The 10,287-nt window shown below is 38.7% G+C and overlaps 1 protein-coding gene across 1 annotated transcript in view; it reads left to right on the top strand.

Moving 5' to 3' along the window:
* The window catches only part of ATRN (attractin), a 119,044-nt gene extending 110,874 nt beyond the window's left edge, over positions 1-8,170 (top strand). Inside the window, exon 29 of the mRNA XM_075189814.1 lies at positions 1-8,170. This exon is cut by the window's left edge and continues 669 nt beyond it. The gene's annotated coding sequence lies outside the window, so the exon portion shown is untranslated.
* Positions 8,171-10,287: the final 2,117 nt, after the last annotated feature.

Raw genomic sequence — 10,287 nt, forward strand, 5'->3', positions numbered from 1 at the left:
CAGGAGATTGTATTCTGAAGCACTGAACAGTTATGTTTCAATAAGCCAGATTGCTTTGGATAATTGAAGTACACATTACCTATCCTAATTGAAGACGTTTCCAAGGGGAGTAACGTTTTTATTTGCTGGATTAAATTGTGATTCGTTGGGAATACCTGTCCATGGTATGACCAGGAGCCTTGACTACATTAATATTTAGGGTATATTTCTAAGCCCGTTAAGCTCCTATTAAATACTCTGATTGGTGGGCAACTTAAAAACGCCAAAGTTAAAGGCACGCGTTCTTTCTGCTGGGAGTATTCCTGTGTGCTTCAGCTATTGGATGAGCCTCAGCCTGGGCGGGACTTATGTAAAGCTGGCGATAGAAGCTGCATTAGTATTCGCGGAGAACATCTCCGCCCTACAGCGGACACCTTCATTCCACATGTACACAGCCTTCCAGTAATGACTTGCTACCAAAAGCAATAGACCCAGAGGAAATATTACCTGTATATAGTTAAGAAAAAAAAAAAGGGGGTGTTTTATGACAAGGTGCTAACTTGAGATGACACTTTGTGTTCCCTTTTAAATAAATTTATTTTTGTGCTCGTTGGACCGGTAAGCCGCACCTGGCCTGCTGGGGACTGTCTGTTTTTTAAATTCGCCTTAGGCTGGAAAACAAAGCTTCTAATAACATGTCCGAATCCTTTTAAATTCACCAATGTATTGCACGTAGCCATTAAAATTAATTATTTTGTATATGTGTTATTGTATTATAAAAGGAAACAGCTGTACGTACATGATGGCCAGCGTTCGTCCTGTCTTTTGGAAGGGGAATTATTAAAATTGGGACCCGCTGAAAAGAAAGGTTTATCTCGGTGGGTGGGTCCAGCCATTTGCAACCAGTGAAATTTGTCATTGAATCGGCCTAAAATATGGCAGCCTCCGGTTGGTGATGGTACGCTCTTATTACTGTCTTAGAGGGAACGTTGCTAGCGGACTATGAACGTGTACTTTGCTCAGCGTGGGTCTTTATATCATAGTGTTACTGTCCATGTGCCAAAACTGGGATTTGATTGTTTAAGGTTTTGTATTTGTCTCTGAGAAATGACGTTCCACTTCCATGAGCCATTACACCGTATTGTCGTCTGCCATACACAGATACGATGATATTGCTATAGATCACGCATCCTGGTCTCTGGCTACCTTCCTTAGGTCAGGACTGCAGGGATTACCAACTAGACATGCATTCTTCATATCTGTTTAAACAAAGCTGGGGGTATTAAGTGTGTGCAGTTAAGCAATTTTCTAGCGCAGGTTTAGTAATTGAGGGTCAGAACTGTGGAATCTACGTTTAGATCTATAAAGTGCTCAGCAGTTCTTACAGAATTATGTGTATTGAATGTGGAGAACTCGGAAGACCATAAGTCTCTACGCTCTTAGGATTGGTTGTCATGATTGTAGCCATGTTTACAATACTTATGTTATTCTGATAGTAAAACGGAATCTTCAGATACAACAATTTCCCTTCCCTCCCCAATCTGTTCATGAAACCCTCCACCTTCCATAATAATATCACTTGTCTAAGGGACTATATCGGCATGCATCGAGCGGCGTATACAGAGATGGCTGTGACGGGTCTGCGGACCCATGTGTCTATGTAACCCTCCTGTCTCTCATACCCTGTAATGAGCTGTACATGTGTTCTAGTGCTCAGCCATCAGTCATCAGCCGACGTTCCAGGTCGATCAGTTCTAGGTCACTGAGACACACAGATGTCTCCTCTGTGCATGCCAGGGAACACAGCAGAAGATTCTACATCCCCACAGGCAGAGACCACTCTCGTGTGCATATGTGGACACACCATTCAGCAGAATGAAACACTAATGTTAGTGGGCTCTAAGCGGTTAGACAGGACACACGTGACAAATACTGTTAAAATACTTATATTCATGAACTGGTCCAAAAGACAAACAGAGCATGTTTGTTTTTATCTGAATTAACCTGGAGACATTGGCATGCAGATGAGGTATCTGGTCTCTATCGATGTCCTCTCCTTTTATAGGAGTCATTTTCCTCTGGTCATCGCCATCCTTGCGGCTAAATTCCGTGCAGAGAATCAATGTTACCTAGGAGACTGCAAGTGGGTGAGACGGAAGTTGGACTTAATCTGGAGACATCTCAGTTCTGTTATGCAGGAAGTTGGGCTATCTCTAGCTAAGCCGTAATTTGCAGATAAAATCTCTGTTGGTCAATGACAGTAAATTATTTAAAAGGGCAACTTTTAAAATGCACATTTTTAATTTTTATTTTTTTTCTTGTCTTTTTCAAGTTCCCCGAGTCTGTAAATATATTTCACTGTTGTGAACCTCGCATTCTGCGAGTGTAGACAGCGAGACCCGTTAGCCCGGAGGTTCCCGCCAGCAAGATCATCCCCGCTGTGACTTTCAGCCAGGGAGGTTTGAAGTGTAAATGGGAAGGTTTTAGTTCAAGTCGGCCTCTCTTGTGTGGTATTGTCTGTCTTACCCCAGCTGTCAGTTATGTGTTTATCTTTCTTCAAGTATGGATTAACTGAAACAGTGTGTGTATGTATATATGTGTGTGTGTACATACATACATATATATATATATATATATATATATATATATATATATTGTACTGTGTGGATGAACATTAATTTTCGACTGTAAAAGAACAGAAATAATTCCATGTTAAATTAGAACAGGGACAGCAAAGCATGCTGGGAATCCTAGATCAGCTGAACATGACTGGGTGACGTTTGCAGTGCAATTATAAGTTATGTAAAAGTGTGACTTATTTAACTGTCCCCTCGCCTGTGATGCCACTTCAGTGAGTTTACTCTTATTGCAACTTGTGACTACAGACTTGGCAGCATTGTGTACCTATGACTGAGTTGACAGTCCACTACAAGTCCCAGCATGCTTTATGGACGGATCTTTCCCCCCTCTGTTCACCACCAGGCCGGCATCCAGCAGTATGTGAGGTTTGTGCTATGTTGTTGCTCTCTGTGACACGCTTAGCCCTCCCTGCTACAAAAAAAAGCTGATCATTTGAAACACTGTTTTCAAACATAAAGCAGGAGCAAAAGAAAAGGTGTTTTCAGAGTGTTTATTATTCGGGAAGCAGGCATTTAAGATAATCTCTCCTTTCATTTTCTGTTTGTTAAGCAACCTACAAAGTCTTTCAAAAGTACCACCACTACTTCTGGGAACAAACGGGCTAGAATTATCAAACCTACGAAGGAAAAGTGGAGGTGTTGCCCCTAGCAACCAATCAGATTATATCTATCATGTATTGGTTGCTATGGGCAACACCTCCACTTTTCCTTGTAGAAGTTTTGATATATTTGCTCTGTGTGTGACCCTGAGATTCTGTATTTATAGGAGTCAGCGATTCTGAGTTATGGTAACAATCTTACTCTGCAGCCTTTCTCCTCTAACAGCCACTCATTCTGTGTTTTACAGGAACCAACATCTGTTATTTAGACTCTGGGGGGTTCCATACATGTAAGCCAAAATGACTTCCCCTTTATAATTTACCTTCCTGACTCGGAACTTGTTACCTCTACACAGTGGACTTGTTCCACTGATCAGCGTGCGAACATGGAGCAATACAAAGTCATAGTTATTTAAACTTTAATGAGTTCATTTCCTTTTATGCATGCACCCTGAATATGCACTAGGCCTTTACAATAATAAGTTCTTATCTAATGTGCCCACATACTTAGTAGTAAATTGGTAAGGTCACATCAAAGGTCGTAAAAAAGAAAGAAATGTTTGCGTCTTTTTATAAAGCTCGGTGACAAAGAGAGGTAGAGGAGGGAGACCCGTATGGAGAGCATAGGACAGGTCGCATTTTGTGAAGACACACAACCCTAACCGATGCCAAGCACTATAACAGAGCAGATAATTAATGCTAGAATTACACCGTAAAGAAAATAGTTTCTACGCAGCATTAACATTTGTAGGAGATGTGGATTGTGGACCCATAACAGCCACGTATGTAGTTACATGTCTGTGTCCAAAACGAAAAGTACTAGCAGAATCTAGAGTGACGTGGTGTTGGAAAATGCAAGAAGGAGGTTCACCACCCTGTACAACGTCAGAATTATGACCACGATTTTACAGGACTATTTCTTTACTTTTGAAGTCTGACCTAAATTTTACTTTACTTAACATTAAACCTTTAGCAATATACTAAGAAAGATGGTACATTTGAAAAAGGCGAAAACCTTTCCTCTAATTTCCGCTATGGTTCTATGTTTGGTTACTGTTTTACATTTCTTGTTCGTGCCTTTTAAACACTACAGTTGACTTCCAGCTGTGAAGAGAAATATGTTACCTGAATGTATAATCCCTGTACAGTTTGAGTATATTATTATATACTGAATTCTCCCCACGTTTGCTATTTGTAACTCTTATTGGTGTATAATGTGTGTGCTCTGACACTAGCCGTGAACTTCTATAAAGTTTTCTTCCAGCGAGTTGTTTTTCTCTCCCCGCCGTTTCCCCCCGGACTCATGCTAATCAGACTTATACGTCTGGCAATCGTCCCGAAAGCCAGAGACTCTTCTATTTAATTCCTCGTGCGCCTTCCCCAAGAGCCGTTTTATATGTCAAGATTTGCACATGATTTATGATTTGCCATTTGTTTTTATAAACCCACGTATGATTAAAACCAAGTAGAGGAAACGTGTTTTGTCACATTGTAGCAACTATCCAATGTGTCTTTTTTTTTTTTTGTCCCTTCCTATCATCCCTGAGACAACCGCCAGTCTTCGACCCAGCTATCATGACACCGGCGGCTTGCAGGTCAGTAAATTAGAATCCCCTTCCGCATTACTGAGCTGAACGTCTCTATTGCACAAAAATTACGTTCAGCCACTCGCTGACCTCTCCAGCTACCGGAGTCTTCTCATGCCTAAATCCAATATGACTGGGGAGCGTAGAGGTTCTCTCTAGAATATAATTAAGATGCTGTAAGTAACGTTTGATAACCGTGAGCATTAAAAAACCACCTCATTCGGCTGCGGAGTTTGGATTGTTTCCAAACAAAAAAAAATAATAAAACCTCCATAATTTTGAAGTTTTTTTTTTGTTGTGTCCTTCAAATGACCTTGAGCGGAAATTTCTTTGTGAGACAAGGAACCCCTTCATTGCCAAGGTGTGTGAGTCTAAAGTACGAGTTTGTTTAATGTCAATTCTTTGTTAGTTTTTACTCACAAGACAAGATACAAACCTTATTGTTTTCAAACTATTTACGTAGACGCGTTACTTTCTCGTCCGTTAGTCACCTCTTAAGTGCCGTAAGAGGTTCAATACACGTCATTGTTGCAAATACCATAGATGGCACACAGCTACTTTATAATTTTTGCTTATATTTGCCATTTATTTTTTATTTTGTGTTGTAGACGTTCTTGCTGAACTGTACGTCTGCTATAAAGCCCGGCCTGCGTTGAGACTGAAGTTTTATAGCATTGACATCCCTGCATATATTAGTTATTTTTATTTGGTACTGTATTAAAACTGAAGCCTAAGAGTATGTTTGCATCATGTAGATAGCGTGTAAAAGTGTATACGTTTGTATATAGTTCAATGCTTTAAACACAGTAGCTATTAGTCAAATTTAGAACGTTGTACATACTGGAGAGAGAGAGAACCTTCTCATCTATTTTCTCACATAAAGCCACAAGTAATATTTTATATTTGCAAAGTACCTTATTTAAAAGTCACTGGTATTGACAGAATAAATGACCTTTTGTTTTATATATTGTAGTTTTCCCAAAATTCGAGGGCTGTTTGTAACTGGAGTCTGTATGTCACTCAAGTTTTAGCAAGAATTATTAGCTCCAAATCACGTTCATCAGATACTTAGATGTAGCTATTAAGGCTTGTTCATATCTAGCCAGTACACAACTATATTCTGTTCATTAAGGGTGCGCTGTTTGACCTCTGGTAATGTATTTTAAATCTCATTTTTGGAATGGTTTTACCAAGTGAGGTGCTGATGTTACTGACTGAAATGAGTTTCTACACTAGTTTATCTTATCGATGGAGCCGCTAACACCCTACTCCAGTAATACAAGTTCATCCAATACGAAAATGTATCTTGAAATATTTAAAAGTCCATATTGCATGTAAACGGTCCCAGACCATGACAGGTGTTTGTATGTAAACATGTGACCGGAGTACCAGTTGGATACTCTGACACGTGTACTGTATTTCTGCATGTTATTCATGGCTCTGTCATGTAATGCAGCCTACACTTCAGGTGTTCTATATACCTGAAATATAACTTTAATGGCAGTAAGCATTGGATAGATCTAACCACACGGTCACCCGGTCTACGGGAACCATAAAGCAGTGAGCCGTATTCACGTATAAAAGCAATAGACACAGCCAGTGACCGCTAAGTGTATATAATACCGTCTCTAACAAATCATGGTCGGACTTGTTAGACTTCTACTCTGCTCACAGATGATGTTAAGACGCTTCACATGTAAAAATAACAATAATTAAAATATATTACCTATTAAGCATCCATTAATTATATATGTAGTTTTGTATTTATTTTAAACCTATTTGTTTAATATAATATTTCACCATTATTTTATTTGATCAGCTTACTTGGTACCACCCTGATTGTTTTCTGGTTTATTAGACTATGTTTTATTTATTTAGTTAAATCCTTGAAATTACCACCCAACGCATAAATAAATGACTTACTGTATGTTGGTACTTGTTTTTTTTCCCAAATGTATGAAAATATTTTTCAAAAAGGTAGATGTAAATATATATATATAGAGAGAGAGATCATGTTAGTTGATGTTGAGAAAACCTGATGTATCTATAGCTGAACATAAATATATTGTATTTTTGCAAGAGGTCTGTTTTATTTAGACGTCAGTCCATTTACAGTGTGTGTAAGCTATTTTCTGAGCGGCTTTCCTGTAACGAAACATATTTTGACTGGGGTGGTGTTTTGGTTTTTTATGTTGAATTAAACTGCAATAGTTTTAAATACCTCATATCTGTTGTTTTATTCATAAGCATCAAATGCGCCCGTCGTGAGAATCCCAAAATATTGGTGGGTAGTTCAGCATTCACAAGCACTCTTGAGATTGTAAATGAAATGTGAGCATTTAATAATTATTTTTTATGGTTTTAAATAATTTTCTGTGCTTTGTTAAATTGACGTTGGATATTATAGTTATATTTAGGTGCTGTAGCTGTGAAACCATTGTGGGATGATTTTGCAAGATATATTTTGTTTTTCCTTTAAAGAAAAATCATTCTAAAGTTATATTTTTGATGGATACTTGTCAAACCTTCTAAACAGGAAACATGGAAGTGTTGCCCATAGCAACCAATCAGATTCTAGCTATCGTTCTAAAATGTAGGGGATAAATGATGGCTAGAATCTGGTTGCTATGGGCAACACCACCACCTTTTCCTTTTTAGAAAGTTTGATAAAAAATAACCCCTTTATTATTTGTTTTACACCACATTGTACTCTGCAGAAGGTTTTTAAGTTCAACACTATTAGCCGCTTATTTGGTTCATTTGGAAAGTTTGCCAACTACAACCAAACTACACATGGATTAATAATTTTAATTCTTGTTTTCCATTACATTTAAAATTATACTTACATTTGGACTGACATGATGTACACAATTTTATTTTGTTCCTCTCTATGAATGTATTACTAGATTTGTCTTCCAAATAGCCCAGCTGTTCCTAATAACGTTTAACCAGTTATATTGTATTTATGTCTCCCATAAAGTGCTGTTTAGACCCCATGACACAAGTTTTCTGCAGCGTTCAGCCTTATAAATGATCTAATATGATGTTTTTTGTTTTACTGTTTTAAAACCATTGCAATTCGAAGGCTTAATACTAAAGCGTATATTTTCAGTTGTACAACCAAGCATCAATTGCACTCATTGTAAATATTACGTTAAGGTTAACAATATCATTGCTGTGGGTCTCTGGGTTTGGGGCTATTATACTTAAAAATTTAGGACTGCAATTTTTGGTATATGTTTTGTATATTGTAAAATAATAATTTTGAAAAAAGCGAGAAAAATCTCAGTGCAAATGTGAACCACATGTATGATGAAGAGCCAGATTGTAAAATGTTCTTTTGAAATAAAAGTAATGATAGAACATAGCTTTTGTCTGGGGGAATTTTTGTTATGTTTATGTGATTTTATACCTTTACCCTTATCATAAACAATGATCATAGCTGCCTACTTTCCTGGAATGTCCAGGGAAACTCTTGGGATTATGGGAGACCTCACGGATTTCGGTAATTTAGGATAATCCCCCTGGTCTCTGTGCCTCCCGAACCACAAGAAAATGGCTGCCACTCCCATAAACGGTGACAGATATCATACATTTGTTATGCAGTATTTTCCTCTAGATAACTGACCTCTCGGATTGTCCTACGCAAAGAATATAACAAGGAGATTGTCACGTATTCAGCAGAATGAAGATCTGTACCACAAGAAAATGGCCACTGCTCTCCAGCATATAATAATAGTCATCACTCATTCTTCTCCCTAGAGTTTCCTAAGGATGACTAGTTGGTGAGATTTCCTGCACACAGAATATAATAGTAGGATTCAACTCTAGATATGTACTGTGTAGAGGATATTCCCTTTATTTGTACTAAGTATTTACCAAGAAGAGGTGTTCTACAGGAAAATGGCCGCTGCTGTCCTGTGTGTGTGTGCTGTGTCATAGTTGCCTACTCTCCCTGGAATATTGGGAGACTTCCTAAGAAGGTAGACTGACCCTCCCGGATCCCTTCTATGCCTCCTGAACCGCCGACTTGTGCATGTGATAGAACAGGCTAGCAGTCACACTATAAATCATTTTTCATTGTTCTTTTAAATAATTGTTTTTCTAATTACTTTTTTTGGTTAAGTTATTCCAAGTCCCAAATGTATTTGTTAAAGTTTGAGATTTTTTCTAAAGAATTTATGGTCTTTTCTTCAAGCCCTTTCAAAGCAATGGGCTTTTTCTTATTTTACTTTTATTTCTTTTATTTGTTTTTCTTTATTCACCTCATTGTCGCAAGCGATTGAGCCCTCATACTCCTGCACAGGTGACATTATTTATTAAGCAGTGTGACGGTGATTTCACTGCTTTGCTGTGTGGTTATCACCGCTGTTGCCATGATAGTCCTCCCTTCAGCCCAGCCCTGCTATACAGCAATCTGGTGGCGTGCCACTGAAATACAAACTCCCCTCTGGTGGCATTGTGCACACAGTGCTAAAGGTTCCATCTGGTGGGGCTCCACAGGCAGATGGGGTGCACTAGGTATGTACACGGTGGAGCTCAGTTGTCATTAGCACGGCACTAGAAATGCCAACATAGTTTAAACACCCGGACCCCACGCCTGTATAATGGAATGCAGGCGTGGGGTCTGAGTATTGCCGCTTTAAAGAGACATTTTCACTGTGCCCATTGTGAATGGCGTAATTTTGTACTGTAGATGTTTGTGCTATTCTGATTTTACACAGGACGGTGATATAGCGTTTCAGGCAAACTTGATGTATTATATGGTAAGTCATGATTTTATAATTGCCGAACTTATGCTAATCGACATTGTCAAGTCATTTGAAATTCTGCATTTTCAGTGCAGTTTTACCGTACCCCACCCGGTGGAGCTAGAGACCCCCCCCTGAATGGAGTAGAAAAAAAACCCTTTTCGAAGCGTGCATAACATCTAGGTGTTATTTATGATTATTCAAACAGGTTCGTATGACCATAACGTAACGCAAGCTCTCTTGTGATGTGCGCTGGATGTAATTCTCAGACTTTGTTTCTGTTCAGTATCCACAACTGCACATCAAATAAAACATCCTTATTAAGTAAATGTTACAATGGAATGGAAAACAAACTTTCATGCGGTAAGTTCTAAATAAAGGAAAGGAACAAATTAAGTGGTTCAATCTTTTAATTTTGTTTAATTTTTTCTCTATTTCGCTAAATTTTATAGTAATGAGTAACGTGTAATCTTACCGCCTCAGTCTTATAGGATTCTAACATCTCTACTCTGTGCTGTTCGAAGACCCTGTTTCACTACATAACTCTGTCTGTGGCTTCCTGCTGCCTCCATTCCCCTCCTCACATCATGTCACTGCCCCCGTCACATGCAGCCCTGTCCTCACTAACACATCACTCATCTCCTGATATACTCTGTGCTGCTGGGGACCCTGCTCCTTCCACTATATAACTCTCAGTCTGTGGCTTCCTGTTGCCTCCATTCACCTCCTCACA

The sequence above is a fragment of the Mixophyes fleayi genome, chromosome 1 (genome assembly GCF_038048845.1).
Source record: "Mixophyes fleayi isolate aMixFle1 chromosome 1, aMixFle1.hap1, whole genome shotgun sequence".
NCBI classification, from domain to species: domain Eukaryota; kingdom Metazoa; phylum Chordata; class Amphibia; order Anura; family Limnodynastidae; genus Mixophyes; species Mixophyes fleayi.